The sequence below is a fragment of the Euleptes europaea genome, chromosome 10, assembly GCF_029931775.1.
Source record: "Euleptes europaea isolate rEulEur1 chromosome 10, rEulEur1.hap1, whole genome shotgun sequence".
Classification (NCBI taxonomy): Eukaryota; Metazoa; Chordata; class Lepidosauria; order Squamata; family Sphaerodactylidae; genus Euleptes; species Euleptes europaea.
This window is the reverse complement of record NC_079321.1, coordinates 6,305,799-6,322,251: the sequence shown is the minus strand read 5'-3', so window position 1 is coordinate 6,322,251 and position 16,453 is coordinate 6,305,799. Positions and strand designations below refer to the sequence as shown.

General features: G+C 47.7%; 2 protein-coding genes across 2 annotated transcripts in view; one reads left to right on the top strand and one right to left on the bottom strand.

Moving 5' to 3' along the window:
- The window catches only part of SERTAD2 (SERTA domain containing 2), a 58,562-nt gene extending 47,089 nt beyond the window's left edge, over nt 1–11,473 (bottom strand). The window contains exon 1 of the mRNA XM_056856642.1: nt 11,445–11,473. The gene's annotated coding sequence lies outside the window, so the exon portion shown is untranslated. The remainder of the gene's footprint in view (nt 1–11,444) is intronic.
- AFTPH (aftiphilin) overlaps nt 1–16,453 on the top strand; it is a 270,899-nt gene that overhangs the window by 106,895 nt on the left and 147,551 nt on the right. The window lies entirely within an intron of this gene.

Here is a 16,453-nt window from a genome sequence, read left to right as displayed (position 1 = left end):
TGGAAGCCAGTTTGGTTCTTCCTAAAGTGGTAGAGAAAGTCGGCATATAAAAAACAACTCTTCTTCTTACCCAAAAACTCAACAAGACAGGTCCCCTCCCCTATGTCCGTCACAAAATCCCAGCACTAGTTTTGATTTCTTTATATATATTATATATATAAGTGCAAGCACAAGATTTTTTTCCTCATCAAGTCACAGGTGACTAATAGTGATCCCCTGAGGTCTTCAAGGAAAGAGACGTCAGGAGGTAGCTTGCCATTGCCGGCGACATTCAGAGGTGGCTTGCCATTGCCTGACTCCGTGTCACACCCTGGTATTCCTTGGATGTCTCCCATCCAAATAATTGCCAGGGTTGAGGCTGAGAGTGTGTGACTGGCCCAAGGTCACCCAGCAAGCTTCCATGGCGTGAGTGGGGATTTGAGCCTGGGTTTCCTAGATCCTTGTCCGACATCTTAACCACTACACCACACCAGCGAAGAAGAAGAGTCGGTTTTTATATGCCCACTTTCTCTGCCACTTAAGAAAGACTCAAACCGGCTTACAATCACCTTCTCTCCCCCTCCCCACAACAGACACCCTGTGAGGTGGGTGGGGCTGAGAGATCTCTAAGAGAACTGTGACTAGCCCAAGGTCACCGAGCTGGCTTTGTGTGTAGGAGTGGGGAAACAAATCCAGTTCACCAGATTAGCCTCCACCACTCATGTGGAGGAGCTGGGAATCAAACCCGGTTCTCCAGATCTGAGTCCACCTCTTGAAGAAGAAGAAGAGGAGGAGGAGGAGGAGTTGGTTTTTATATGCTGACTTTCTCTACCACTTACGGAAGAATCCAACTGGCTTACAATCACCTTCCCTTCCCTCTCCACAACAGACACCCTGTGAGGTAGATGGGGCTGAGAGAGTTTGGAAAGAGCTGTGACTAGCCCAAGGTCACCCAGCTGGCTTCATGTGGAGGAGTGTGGAAACCAACCCAGTTCTTCAGATCAGAGTCTACCACTTCAAACCACCAATCTTACCCACACTGGCTCTCACTAGATTAGGTTACGAGAACCCATTCAAAAACTTTTAAAAGATGGATAGGGTAAGGAAATTGACCTGGTAGTATAACTTTTTAAAACAGTAGTAACAAGGAGTGTATGTACCCTAAATTCTGGGCTGTAACACCCCACCCCACCCCGCAAGAACATCTCTTTGTCCCTTATTTTTTCACTAGCCCCGGTGCATTAGGACAATAAAGCTTTAAGACCTCCCATAAAGTCGATTATTGGTCATTAATATCAAGACAAGTTGGAGCCTCCTCTGCCAAATGGTCTCGTAATGATTTTTTCATCAAACAGATTATCTTCTTGCAATTAAACTCCCTTTTCAGGGACGGAAAGAGAGGGAGAGAAGAAAAGACCTTAAAAAAGGAAATTCAGCCAGAGGTTAGTATAGTTTTTAGAAACTCGCAAAATGAAGTTCTTTCAGTTGGCGACTAAGTAAAAATACACAAAGAAGCAACTCAGTCGGGTTAAGTCTCAACGGAATTAGATTTACTGCATGGTTATTTAAGCTGAAAGTAAATTCTGCTGTGTTCGGGGAGGCTTGGTGGTGGAAAGCGCCGTTAGGTCTCAGCTGACTTACAGCAACTCCGTAGGGTTTTCAAGGCAAGAGACGTTCAGAGGTGGTTTGTCATTGCCTTCCTCTGCATAGCAACCCTGTACTTCCTTGGTGGTCTCCCATCCAAGTACTGTGGTTAAGAGCGGTGGTTTGGCATGGTGGACTCTGATCTGGAGAACCGGGTTTGATTCCCCGCTCCTCCACATGAACGGAGCAGGCTAATCGGGTGAACTGGAGTTGTTTCCCAGCTGGGTGACCTTGGGCTAGTCACAGCTCTCTCAGCCCCACTGACCTCGCAGGGAGTCTGTTGTGGGGAGAGGAAGGGAAGGTGATCGCAAGCCTGTTGGATTCTTCCTTAAGTGGTAGAGAATGTCGGCATATAAGAACCAACTCTTCCTCTTCTTCTTCTACTAGCCAGGGCAGACCCTGCTTAGCTTCCGAGATCTGACAAGATGGAGAGGTGCTACAGTAATTGTAAATTTAAATTTCCTTGGCCTCCAAACTGCTTTTTAAGCAAGAAGAAGAAGAAGAAGAAGAAGAAGAATTAGAAGAATGCCAACTTTCTCTCCCACTTAAGGAGGAATCAAAACCAGCTTACAATAACCTTCCCTCCCCCTCCCCACAACAGACGCCCTGTGGGGTAGGTGGGGCTGAAAGAGCTGTGACTAGCTTAAGGTCACCCAGCTGGCTTCATGTGGAGGAGTGGGGAAACAAATCCAGTTCATCAGATTAGCCTCCACCGCTCATGTGGAGGAGTGGGGAATCGAACCCGGTTCTCCAGATCAGACTCCACTGCTCCAAACCACCGCTCTTAACCACTACACCTAGACATATCTACTCACAAGCAACCCCAATATTACCCACTGTTTCTTGCAGATCTGCGGCCTTGTACTATCTGAAACGTTAAGCAAACAGAGACGCAGCAATGATACGAAAGCACATTTCTTCCTACGGCTGCCTCCTGTCCAATCGAGTGACCTGCGTTTGGGAGATTTCATCATGCCCAAGTAGTTATCTCTTTCCACCACTTTGATTCATAGTCGCACTGGAGAACTGCAAAATAAAAAAAGCCCTAAAATTATCTCTTGATGCAATCGTGGTTTTTAACAAACTATTCAGGAACAAAGTCGCCGCCGGTGGGAGGGGGCAGGGAGGAGCAGCTTTACTACCTAACATCCTGATTCTTTCTCAGCATTATAGTATAGAAACCTGGTTACCCAGCCTGCTTTAAACAACAGCTTTAAAAATGTATATTTAAAAATAAATAACAAGAGCTTTTAAACGTTTTTTTTAAAAAGGAGGTTTGCTTTGCAAGCCGGTCTGCATTGTAACGCACAGCCAAATTTGCAAGTCCGCAGAACTAAATGCATTCCCATCATGCAGTTTATTCTTAGCGTTGGAAAATGGGGTTTGGGGGGGATTCTTCAGATGGAGAATCGAGACGTTTTAATGAGGGATGGGAGAGAGGTGATATGATAACCATCTTCAAGTACTTGAAGGGCTGTCATAGAGAGGAGGGTGCTGAGTTGTTTTCTGTTGCCCCAGAAGGTCGGACCAGAAGCAACAGGTTGAAATTAAATCAAAAGAGTTTGCGTCTAGACATTAGGAAGAATTTTCTAGCCGTTAGAGCGGTTCCTCAGTGGAACAGGCTTCCTCGGGAGGTGGTAAGCGCTCCTTCCCTGGAGGTTTTAAAGAAGAGGTTAGATGACCATCTGTCAGCAATGCTGATTCATTCACCTTAAGCAGATGATGAGAGGGAGGGCATCTGGGCCATTTTCTGGGCCTGGAGTAGGGGTCACTGGGGGTGTGGGGGGGAGGTAGCTGTGAATTCCCTGCATTGTGCAGGGAGTTGGACTAGATGACCTTGGTGGTCCCTCCCAACTCTATGAATCTACGAACTGCATGCAGATAGGGGAAAGCCTAATTTAAGCAAATGGCATATGATCTGTAAGTTCCCATTTTTTTTCTTTAAAAAAAGAAACCCGCACAAGCGAAGTCTACATCGCCAAATTTAGAAGAAAAGCGGCCGCCAGAAATCAGCGGGAGAATGTCACATCTCCCCTAAACGCCCACTCCTATCCTGTTCCGTTACAAATAAGTGCAAGGCAGAGCGGCCAGTTTCAATGAGCTGATAAACACCTTCCATTTTCTTTTAACCACCAACCCCCATCTCAAAAACACTCAACAACAAAAATGAATGGAATCCGACTCTTCTCGGATTCGCGGCTTTCAATCCACGTTCTCTCATCTGCCCCACCTAATTTAGAGCCGATGTGGGGCAGCAGTTAGAGTGTCGACCCAGGTTCGAATCACCATTCCACCATGGGAAGCTCACTGGGTGACCTTGGGTTGATCGCATCCTCTCAGAGCGAGTGGGGTGTAGTGGTTAAGAGCGGTGGTTTGGAGCGGTGGACTCTGATCTGGAGAACCGGGTTGGATTCCCCGCTCCTCCACATGAGCAGCGGAAGCTAATCTGGTGAACTGGATTTATTTCCCCACTCCTCCACACGAAGCCAGCTGGGTGACCTTGGGCTAGTCACAGCTCTCTCAGCCCCACCTCCCTCACAGGGTGTCTGTTGTGGGGAGGGGAAGGAGAGGTGATTGTAATCCGCTTTGATTCTCCTTGAAGTGGTAGAGAAAGTCGGCATATAAAAACCAAATCTTCTTCTTCTCCTCCTCCTTCTTCTTGTTGTTGCTCTTCAGCCTCACCTACTTTGCAGGGTTGGTGTTGTGAGGATAAAATGGAGGAGCAGGAAACGATGTGGGACTCCCATCCATGGCCATCGTCACTGGCCATGTAGTTACAGTAGTAAAAAGTAGTAAAAAGGTGTCCTCGAAGTACCCAAAGCATTTTATATGTTTTAAAAGGAATGAAAGCTTGTTAGTTTTCAGATACCTTAGGTTCAAAGCATTGCTTTTTGTTGTTTGAAATACTTGGGATTTGGCAGGGAGAGAAATGAACCCCAAAAGCGAGATGTGTGTACGTTTTTCAAGAGGTTACTAGTGTGGTGTAGCGGTTAAGAACGACTCCCATCGAGTACAAAGGCAGAGTCTAAAGTAAATAAATCAATGCAATAACCGAAGAGTAGCCATAATCCTCTAGATCAGGGGTGCCAAACATATGGCCCATGGGACGGATCCAGCCCCTTGAGTTCTATCATCTGGCCCGCGAGCCAGCTGAGGCAGCCACACACACACACCCTGTCCCAATCTAGGCTGGCGAGGCATGGCCCAGCCCAACCAAGTGGCTACTAGGGAACCTCCATGGTCAGAAGCTGTAAACCTCTGAATACCAATGGCAGGAGGCAGCATTAGAGGAAGGCCTCGGCCTCTCTGCCCTGTTGTTGGACCTCCAGATGATCTGGTTGGCCACTGTGTGAGGTAGGATGCTGGACTAGATGGACCACTGGTCTGATCCAGCAGGGCTCTTCTTATGTAAATCTAGAGCACCTCTAGGACAGATGAAGTAAGGTATGTGGACATGAACTTTGACACGTTTGGCCCTTGATGAGACTTCTGTATAGGTTTCCCAGCAGTGCTCCTTGTGGAGGGAATTGGAAAGATTGTGACTGGTAAACCATATTGGCGAACTGCCTAAATAAACCCCTTTCCCCAAGCCAAACATGAGTGGGTTTTAAAATCTCCCTTTCATCACCCCACAAATATTTGCACCAGGGTTTGGGTAGAAGAAGATTCCATGATTGTTGCACTGAGTAAAAAGCCACTGGAGTGGTCTGTCTAAGAGAAAGCCCGTTTGGTCCCACCAATTCCCTTTTCCGTATGGTTTGTAATGAGGTACCGGCAGCCGTGAAATGAGCAATTAATGGAATCGCTTGCCCTGAGGGATTGAAGTCATTCCTCATACAAACATCAACCACATGGTGAATACATTTTCTTATACCTACTTGGCACTATTTTGTTACCTCTAGGAAGCCCACAAACAAGACAACTGCAGCATTATCCTGCCTGTGTTCCACAGAACCGAATATAATAAGGAGCGCTCCTCTGATCCTGGAGAGAATAGGGATGCATCATGACCAGTATTCGTTTTGACTAGTAACCATGGATAGCCTTCTCCAAAGCAGCTGCACTTTATTGACATTGGCCGTTTTGTAGGATAGGTTGATGCATGACAATCCAGCTTCTACTAGAAAGCAGTCGTCATGCCAATTTTAAGAACATAAGAAAAGCCATGCTGGATCAGACCAAGGCCCATCAAGTCCAGCAGTCTGTTCACACAGTGGCCAACCAGGTGCCTCTGGGAAGCCCACAAACAAGACTTCCTTAGCAGCATTATCCTGCCTGTGTTCCAAAGTACCTACTATAATAGGCATTCTCCTCTGATCGTGGAGAGAAGAGGTATGCATCATGACTGGTATCCATTTTGACAAGCAGCCATGGTTAGCCCTATCCTCCATGGACATATCCACTCCCCTCTTAAAGCCTTCCAAGTTGGCAGCCATCACCACATCCTGGGGCAGGGAGTTCTACAATTATTCACAGCCAGACTCAGCAGTGAATGAAACCAGATGCCTCAGGGGTAATTCAGATGCAGTAATGAAAAAGCCACTACATAGGAACATAAGAATATAAGAAAGGTCATTCTGGATCAGACCCAGGCCCATCAGGTCCAGCAGTCTGTTCACACAGTGGCCAACCAGGTGCCTCTAGGAAGCCCACAAACAAGACGACTGCAGCAGCACCGTCCTGCCTGTGTTCCACAACATCCAAGGTAATAAGCATGCCTCTAATCCTGGAGAGAATAGGTATCCATCATAACTAGTATCCATTTTGACGAGTAGCTATGGATAGCCCCATCCTCCATAAGAACATAAGAAAAGCCCTGATGGATCAGGCCTAGGCCCATCAAGTCCAGCAGTCTGTTCACACAGGGGCCAACCAGGGGCCTCTAGGAAGCCACAAACAAGACAATTGCAACAGCATTATACTGCCTGTGTTCCACAGCACCTAATATAAGAGGAATGCTCCTCTGATCCTGGAGAGAATAGGTATACATCAGGACTAGTATCCACTTTGAATAGTAGCCATGGATACCCCCTCCTCCATGAACATGCCTACTCCCCTCTTAAAGCCTTCCAAGTTGGCAGCCATCACCACATCCTGGGGCAGGGAGTTCCACAATTTAACTGTATGTTGTGTGAAGAACATCTTAAAGGTTTTAAAACTCTTTAACTCCAGGTTAGCCATGGGAAGAAGCCAAAGCTTTCCGCAGTCGTGATGAAGTGTGCCTGCTCATTCTGGGGCCCCTTTCTGGAAAGCCCTCTGTGTGCCGGCAACGTCTGCCGAAGGAAACCCTCCGCTGTTGTTCAGAGGCTGAAAGTGCGGGAGATGTTTGCAGCCGAAGAAAGCCCCGTGTCAGCCGAAAAGCTCTTCCTCCTCTATCACAGAAGGCACACTTTGACAGCTTATTTATAACAGCTAGGGAAACCCGAAGGATTTTTTTTGTGCATGCTTTTATGGTGTGTGCTTTTTTTAAAGTACAAGAAAAACCCTCTTTAAAAAATAGATTCTTTTCCGTCTTGAAGATGAAGTGAACAGGCACCCTCTCAAAGCTCACATGGCTCGCTTGCTAGATTCCTCGCCCAGCGTGGGTGGCACTATCAGAAGGGAACCGCGTCTCCGTCAAACGCCAAACTGTCTCTCTCCGCGCGGTGAAGTTAAAGTTCTCTCTTGTTTTGTTTCTCTCCCCGCCCCCCAAAAAATGGAGCACAGCGATCGGGATATCTGTCTGCAAAGAGTCTTCAGAAGTCGTAATTGGGCCGCCCGTTTTCTTTGCCCCCCTCCCAAACTAGCAGTTGCCGAGTAGCTAAGGTGGTTCTAAATAAAGAACTGGAGTCAACAACAGGAAATAACTCCCACCGGAAAAAAAAAAGGAGCGGAATAAAACTCTCACCGACTCTTGTACACAGCTGACAACGGGCTTTTTGTTCTCAAAACATGAACACATGAAGCTGCCTTCTACTGAATCAGACCCTTGGTCCATCAGAATCAGTATTGTCTACTCAGACAGGCAGCGGCTCTCCAAGGTCTCAGGCAGAGAGGTCTTTCACATCACCTACTGGCCCGGTCCCTTGAACTGGAGATGCCAGGGATGAAACCTGGGACCTTCTGCATGCCAAGCAGAGGCTGTACCACTGATCCACGCCCCCTCCCCTTAGTACTTGGGTGGGAGACCACCAAGGAAGTCCAGAGTCCGTACACAGAGGCAGTCAGTGGCAAACCACTTCTGTTCACTTCTTGCATTAAAAAAACAAACCCAAAAAAGGCTTTGCAGGCAACGGTCTCAACTTTACAAAGCGATCAAAGCCGGCTTTTGCAGAGGGAAAACCGGCAGCCTTCAAAAGCAAGGGGGTCTCACCTTTCCACCAGCAGTGGTGTCAGGCTCCACCCGCTTGCACCAAGCCATGCCCACCTCCCCTGCCCCAGGTCGAAGGGTGACCGGCTTCAGCTTGGGACATTCCTGGAGGTTTGGGGGCAGCGCATGGGGAGGGGCCCCAGCTAGGGTTGCCAACCTCCCGGTACTAGCTGGAGATCTCCTGCTATTACAACTGATCTCCAGCTGATAAGAGATCAATTCACCTGGAGGAAATGGCCGCTTTGGCAATTGGACTGTATGGCATTGAAGCCCCTCCCCTCCCCAAACCCCACCCTCTTCAGGCTCCGCCCCAAAAACCTCCTGCCGGTGATGAAGAGGGACCAGGCAACCCTAGGCCCAAGCCGGGATGTGATGCCATAGAGCAGGGGATCCCCAACCTTTTTTTTTTAAAGTAAATTTTTATTTTCAAAATAACACAGAACAAAACATACAACATACACACATTTGACAGATCTATGACAAGACATGAATCAGCTATTTTTTAGAATGATTATATATCAGTCTATACCTTCTACTGTTCTAACAAATTATTTGTAAATCATAAATATAAAGTATAAACATGTCTTAAAAGGAGGAGCGAATCTAAGCATATTCTCATACCTTCTTGCAGGATACATAAATTACAATATTTAATTATTATTGTTATATAATTCCACTTGTGTGTACTGAGCCTTTCAATCAGCCCATATAAGAAATCATCAGCAATGCATAATTGTACTACATGTTTTATAGGTCCAGTAATAAAAGCTTTAACCTACTCAAATATTGTAGTTATAGTATGACAGCATGTAATACCCCCATGGCGCAGAGTGGTAAGCTGCAGTACTGCAGTCCAAAGCTTTGCTCACGACCTGAGTTCGATCCCAACGGAAGTCAGTTTCAGGTAGCCGGCTCAAGGTCGACTCAGCCTCCCATCCTTCCGAGGTTGGTAAAATGAGGACCCAGCTTGCTGGGGGTAAAGGGAAGATGACTGGGGAAGGCACTGGCAAACCACCCCGTTAACAAAGGTCTGCCTAGAAAAGGTCGGGATGTGACATCACCCCATGGGTCAAGAATGACCCGGTGCTTGCACAGGGGACCTTTACTTTACTTTTTAATACCCACATGATATAATTCTAAACAATTATAATTGATCTGTTAGTCTAAAACCATAAAAAGGCCTATTCCCATAATATCATGTACAATTAATCGTTTGCATCAATTGATGCCTTCCGTAACATTTCATATTATTTTATACAGCTTATCTTACTCTGGCATGTAATCATAATACAATTTCTAATTCTTTAGGAATTCTTCCCTGGATCTTTTGCCTGGAGCTCAGTGACAATTCTGGGAGAATTCCGGGCCCCACCTGGAAATTGTTAAACCCTACCCAGGTCTGCCTAAGCCATGAGACCAACAGAGGGTGAGAGATTCAAAACTGATAAAAGGAAGAATTTCTTCACACAACACATAGTTAAATTGTGGAACTCCCTGCCCCAGGATGTGGTGATGGCTGCCAACTTGGAAGGCTTTAAGAGTGAACATGTTCATGGAAGAGAGGAGTGTTCATGGCTACTAGTCAAAATGGTCATGATGCATACCTGTTCTTTACAGTATCCTAGGAGCATGCCTTATTATGTTAGGTGCTTTGGAAGACAGGCAGGACAATGCTGCTGCAGTCGTCATGTTTGTGGGCTTCCCAGAGGCACCTGGTTGGCCACTGTGTGAACAGACTGCTTGACCTGATGGGCCTTGGTCTGATCCAGCAGGGCTTTTCTTATGTTCTTATGTGCTTACCATGGACTGCCAAAAAGACAAATAAGCGCTTTCTAGATAAAATCAAGCCTGAACTCTGCCTAAGAGCTTAGATAACCAAACTGAGGCTATCATACTTTGGCCACATTACGAGAAGATAAGACCCCTTGGAAAAGACAATAATGCTAGGAAAAGTTGAAGGCAACAGGAAAAGAGGAAGACCCAACAGGAGATCGACTGACTCAAACCAGAAAGCCACGGCCCTCAGTCTGCAAGACCTGAGTGAGGCTGTTAGGACATTTTGGAGGATGTTTATTCATAGGGTTGCCGTAAGTTGGAAGTGACTTGACAGCACTTCACACACACAGTTTGACCAAAAGGAAACTTGCTCTGTCACTGATTTTTACGCTCACCGGCTCCCAGCTCTTGGCGGGGTGCAACTAACACCAGCACCCACCATCAAGAGTCTGGGAGGGTCAACAGCAGTCCAGGTCACAAACGTAGCCAGAATGGCATTTTTTCCATCTGCAGTAGGCTAAGCAGCTTGTGCTTTACCTGTCCCGCCCTGATATAGCTACAGTAATCCATGCAACAGTCACCTCCAGGCTAGACTACTGCAACTCGCTCTACGGAGGGCTGCCCTTAAGGCTGATCCGGAAGCACCAACTGGTCCAGAACTTAGTGGGGCAAGGGTCATAAGAACATAAGAAAGGCCCTGCTGGATCAGACCAAGGTCCATCAAGTCCAGCAGTCTGTTCACACAGCGGCCAACCAGGTGCCTCTAGGAAGCCAAAGATGACTGCAGCAGCACCATCCTGCCTGTGTTCCACAGCACCTAACAGGCATGCTCCTCTGATCCTGGAGAGAATAGGTATGCATCATGACTAGTTTCCATTTTGACTAGTAGCCATGGATAACCCTTTCCTCCATTAACATGTCCACTCCCCTCTTAAAGCCTTCCAAGGTGGCAGCCATCCCCAAATCCTGGGGCAGGGAGTTCCACAATTTAACTATGTGTTGTGTGAAGAAATACTTCCATTTCCCTGTTTTGAATCTGTCACCCTCCAGCTTCAGCAGATGACCCCACGTACTGGTATTATGAGAGATGGAGAAAAGCTTCTCCCTGTCTACTCTCTCCATGCCATGCATAATTTTATAGACCTCTCCCCTTAACCGCCTTCTTTCCAAGCTAAACAGCCCTAAGTGTTTCAACCGCTCCTCACAGGGCAGTTGCACCAGTCCCCTGATCATTTCGGTTGCTCTTTTCTGCACCTTCTCAAGCTCCGCAATATCCTTTACTAGGTGTGGTGACCAGAACTGTACGCAGTATTCCAAGTCTGGTCTTTGCTTCTAAGTCCCAGGCCCTCGGTGGCGAGAAGGCGCCCAAACACAACAAGGAGATGTGAATCTGTGCTGTTTACAAGTTCTCAGCTTGTTAGCTGTGACTCTCTTCCATTTGGGGGAGAGAGAGAGAGAGAAAAGGAGAGAGAGAATCATGTTCCAGCCCACTTGCGCTCGCACACACAAAACCTTAACAACAGCCGTGATTCACGGCCAGCTCCGCTTGGCCCTCGCCAAGCGATGTGGCACATTCACGGCGCCTCCAGCATTTGCGTAACTGAGCCTCCTTCGCTCACATCCCCTCCCCACCTGCTCGGCGTGCCAAAAGGCAGCCGAGTCATCCGCCCCCCCACTCCACGCGTCCCCCTCCTACCTGCCTGACGGATGTGGCAGGCAGCACGACGCAGCATGAATCAGGGGGAGATGCGAGCACGGCAGAGAGGCGCCTGGGGGGTTGTTAAGAGAGATTTCTGATATGCCCACCTGCACTGAAAGGGGAGACAAGGAAGAAAGGCTGGGAACAGTCATTGATACGCAGACACATTCCGAATTAGTGGCAGGCGTAGTGCCGATGGATGCAATGCTCGTTTCCTCTGCTAAGTTCAATGGGCTCGAGCCCCAGTAAGTGTGTAGAAGATTACCATGTCAGCCATGTATTTTTATTTATTCAGAAGAAGGAGAAGGAGAAGAAGGAGAGTTGGTTTTTATATGCAGACTTTCTCTACCAATTAAGGAAGAATCGAACTGGTTTACAGTCGCCTTCCCTTCCTCTCCCCACAACAGACACCTTGCGAGGGAGTGTGACTGGCCCAAGGTCACCCAGCTGGCTTCATGCGGAAAAGCGGGGAAACTAACCTGGTTCACCAGATTAGAGTCCACTGCTCACGTGGAGGAGTGGGGAATCAAACCCGGTCCCCCAGATCAGACTCCACCACTCCAAATCACTGCTCTTAACCACTATACCATGCTGGCTCTCTCTTAACGCAGCGGGTCTATCCCTCCTACAAGGAGACTGGGTGCCTGCTAGCCAATACTAGAAGAAGAAGAAGAAGAAGAGTTGGTTTTTATATGCTGACTTTCTCTACCAATTAAGGAAGAATCAAACCGGTTTACAGTCGCCTTTCCTTCCCCTCCCCACAACAGACACCTTGTGAGGTAGGTGGGGCTGAGAGAGCTCTAAGAGAGCTGTGACTGGCCCAAGGTCACCCAGCTGGCTTCATGTGGAGGAGCAGGGAAACAAATCCAGTTCACCAGATTAGCCTCCACCGCTCATGTGGAGGAGTGGGGACTCAAACCCGGTCCTCCAGATCAGAGTCCGCCGCTCCAAGCCACCACTCTTAACCACTACACCAGAATGCCTCAACCTGGTTATTATCAGGGAGTCAGGTGGAGCATTCATGGGACGCTCATTCTGCAGTCACTCCATTGGCTGCCAGGGTTGCCAGCTCCAGGTTGGGAAATGCCTCTGGGAACTGTTCACTGGATGTCCTCCTATCCTGTGGACTGTAGTTGACTCACACCATGTGATCCGCCTTGTGTCTCGGGGGAAAAGGTGGCCTATAAATAACCTACACAAACCAACCAACTTGGGGTCCCTGTTTGGGGGAGAAAAGCGGGGCAAATGAATTAATCAAATAAATAGTTGCAGAGGGTAGCCGTGTTGGTCAGCAGCAGCAGCAGCAGCAGCAGCAGCAGAAAAAGAAGAAGAAGAAGAAGAAGATCATGGTGGTGGAGGAGGAAGAGGAGGAGGAGGAGAGTTGGTTTTTATATGCCGACTTTCTCTACCACTTAAGGAAGACTCAACCCAGCTTACAATCACCTTCCCTTCCCCTCCGCACAACAGACACCCTGTGAGGGAGGTGGGGCTGAGAGAGTGTGACTAGCCCAAGGTCACCCAGCTGGCGTCATGTGTGGAGGAGTGGGGAAACAACAGATTAGCCTCCGCCGCTCATGTGGAGGAGCGGGGAATCAAACCCGGTTCTCCAGATCAGATTCCACCGCTCCAAACCACTGCTCTTAACCACTACACCAAGCTAGATTCGAGTGCAGTGGCACCTTACAGACCAACCAGGTTTTCGGGGTATGAGGTTTCCAGAGTCAAAGCACCCTTCGTCAGATACATATTAAACAAACAAACAACGAATAAATAAGAGTTTAACAACGGCCGTCAGCCCCCAAATAGACCAATGGTCGATTGCAGTGAAAAATAGTTTTGAGTAGGTGTTTAGGATCACAGGCTGAATTCTAAAAGAAGGAAGGGACTGAAAATCAAGCTTGCCTGGAGACAAATGCTAAGCAGCCAACCAATCCTTGAGATTTCCTAGATTTCCTGTCCCTGCATGCGGCAAACACACTTTCTACTGGCTCAGAAGAGGTGTATTATCCACAGGTATGGCTGCAAGGAAACCGTTTTAGCCTCTCCCCCCCCACCCCAACCAGCACACCTGGTATGAGGCTGATAAACCCAGTCAAAGGGGTGGGGAGAACAACTTGTGATCTCGGCACTGCTTAAGGATAGGACCAGAAGGGAAAGGACACAGAAAAATCAGAACGCCTCTCCCGAACTCCAAAATGCCTGGACCGCCCAGGCTAAACCAATCTTGTCAGATCTCAGAAACTAAGCACAGGTGGCCCTAGTTAGTATTTAGATGGGAGGCCACCAAGAAAGTTCAGGGTTGTTACGCAGAGGCAGGCAATGACAAACCACCTCTGCTCATCTCTGCCCTGTTCTAGATATTGCTGCATCTACCACACCATGTTGGAATTTCAAAGATGCCCACAGGCTTCAAAAGGCTGGAGACCCCTGGTCTAGGTAGAAGCCCTAAAACGGCAATTTTAAGAACATAAGAAAGGCCATGCTGGATCTGGCCAAGGTCCATCAAGTCCAGCAGTCTGTTCACACAGCGGTCAACCAGGTGCATCTAGGAAGCCCCCAAAGAAGGCATCTGCAGCAGCATTCTCCTGCCTGTGTTCCACAGCACCTAATATAATAAGGCATGTTCCTCTGATCCTGGAGAGAATACGGATGCGTCATGACTAGTATCCATTTTGACTAGTAGCCACGAATACCCCTCTCCTCCATGAGCAGGTCCACTCCCCTCTTAAAGCCTTCCAAGTTGGCAGCCATCACCACATCCTGGGGCAAGGAGTTCCACAATTTAACTATGTGTTGTGTGAAGAAAATACTTCCTTTTATCTGTTTTGAATCTCTCACCCTCCAGCTTCAGCAGATGACCCCGCGTTCTAGTATTACGGGAGAGGGAGAAAAAACTCTCCCTGCCCACTCTCTCCACACCATGCATACTTTTATAGACCTCTATCGTGTCTCCCCTTATGCACGTGTTTATTTTCCTTTAAAAGAATCCAACGGGGAAAGCCAAATTCCCAAATGACTAGCAAAAATGTATTCTAATTACCATAACCAGCTCATTCTGGGGGGGGGGGGGATTCCATAAGACCAGCTCGCCCCCAGCCCCAAAATTCGCTGTTCATGGAATGGCTTACATCTCCAGATGATTAGATCATAATCCGCTTGTATACAAACTGATGTAACCGGGATATGTTTAACTTGCTAAATAAAGCCATTGACTCCTCGATAGAGAATGAAATCTGTCCTGAAGACTAGAAGGTCTTCGTACTGAAATTGGAAGACACAGAAGTCTACGCATGCAGAATCCTACAATTAAATGATAGTGCTTTAAAAAAGACCATTTAAAAAAGATCATCATGTGTTTAAAATAAATATTATATATCTTGTATGCGCCCTATGGCTCTTAAACAGTGACCACTACTTATTCCTGAATGGAGGTTTTTTTTTAATGGAGCGGCACACAGGAGGTCGTTGGTAACCTTTTCTCTAAAAAGTCACATTCCTCCAATTTCAAAGAAACGGGTAAGGTCAAAATAAAACACAACATAGACAAAATGTTAACGGACACGCAAAGAAATAAAACAGCGATGGTTAGCAATATGACAGCTAGGAGAACCCGGCTAGATAGTGTATTTTCACGGCCAGCGTTGGCACCTGATAATGTCAGGCAGTTGACAGAGGTTCCACTGTTTGCCCGGCGCTTGGAAAAAGCCCAAACGTAAATTCTGTGCGGCTCACCCGGCGCTTGAAAGGCAACAAACACAGCTTAGTTGTCAGTGTCCTACAGCCGACAGTCTGTTGGATAAAGACCTGGAATACCCAGGTTTAGATCCCTGGATCCCTGGACCCTGCCAAGACGTTCACAGAGAGAGAAGACTCTCTGCCTAGCCTACCTCACAGGTTGTTGTGAGGATAAAATAAATAAGGGAGACTCTTCATAGAATCATAGAGTTGGAAGGGACCACCAGGGTCATCAAGTCCAACCCCCTGCACAATGCAGGGAATTCACAACTACCTCCCACACACACACACACCAGTGACCCCTACTCCATGCCCAGAAGATGGCCAAGATGCCCTCCCTCTCATGATCTGCCTAAGGTCATAGAATCAGCACTGCTGACAGATGGCCATCTAGCCTCTGCTTAAAAACCAGAGAAGGAAAGCTTACCACCTCGCAAGGAAGCCAGTTCCACTGAGGAACTGCTCTAACTTTTAGAAAATTCATCCTGATGTCTAGACGGAAACTCTTCTGATTTAATTTCAACCTGTTGGTTCTGGTCCAACCTTCTGGGGCAACAGAAAACAACTTGGCACCATCCTCTATACGACAGCCCTTCAAGTACTTGAAGATGGTTATATCTCCTCTCAGTCTTCTCCTCTCCAGGCTAAACATACCCTGCTCCTTCAACCTTTCCTCATAGGACTTGGTCTCCAAACCCCTCACTATCTTTGTTGCCCTTCTCTGGACCCGTTGCAGCTTGCCTACATCTTTCTTATATGGCGGTGCCCAAAACTGAACACAGTACTCTAGGTGAGGTCTAACCAGAGCAGAGCAAAGCGATACCATCACTTCCTCAAAGCACCGTGGTTCTGCTGTGCATCTCCCAGGTCTAACTAGAGCAAAGTGATCAGATAGAACCTTAGATCAGATAGAACTGGCACAAGCAGAACGAAGGATTACCAAAACGGTACAAGCTGCATATGTGAAGGGGTTTACAATCGCTTTCCCTTCCCTACAACTGACACCCTGTGAGGTAGGTGGGGCTGAGATAATGTGACTAGCCCAAGGTCATCCAGCTGGCTTCATGTATAGGAGTATAGGAGTAAGGAAACCAATCCGGTTCATCAGATTAGTGTCTGCCGCTCATGTGGAGGAGTGGGGAATCAAACCTGGTTCTCCAGATCACAATTCATCTCTCCAAACCACCGCTCATCTTAACCACTATACCTTGCTGGCTCTTTGATATGACAGATAGGCCCCTTGGTGGGGGCCGGGCCATGCCTCGCCAGCC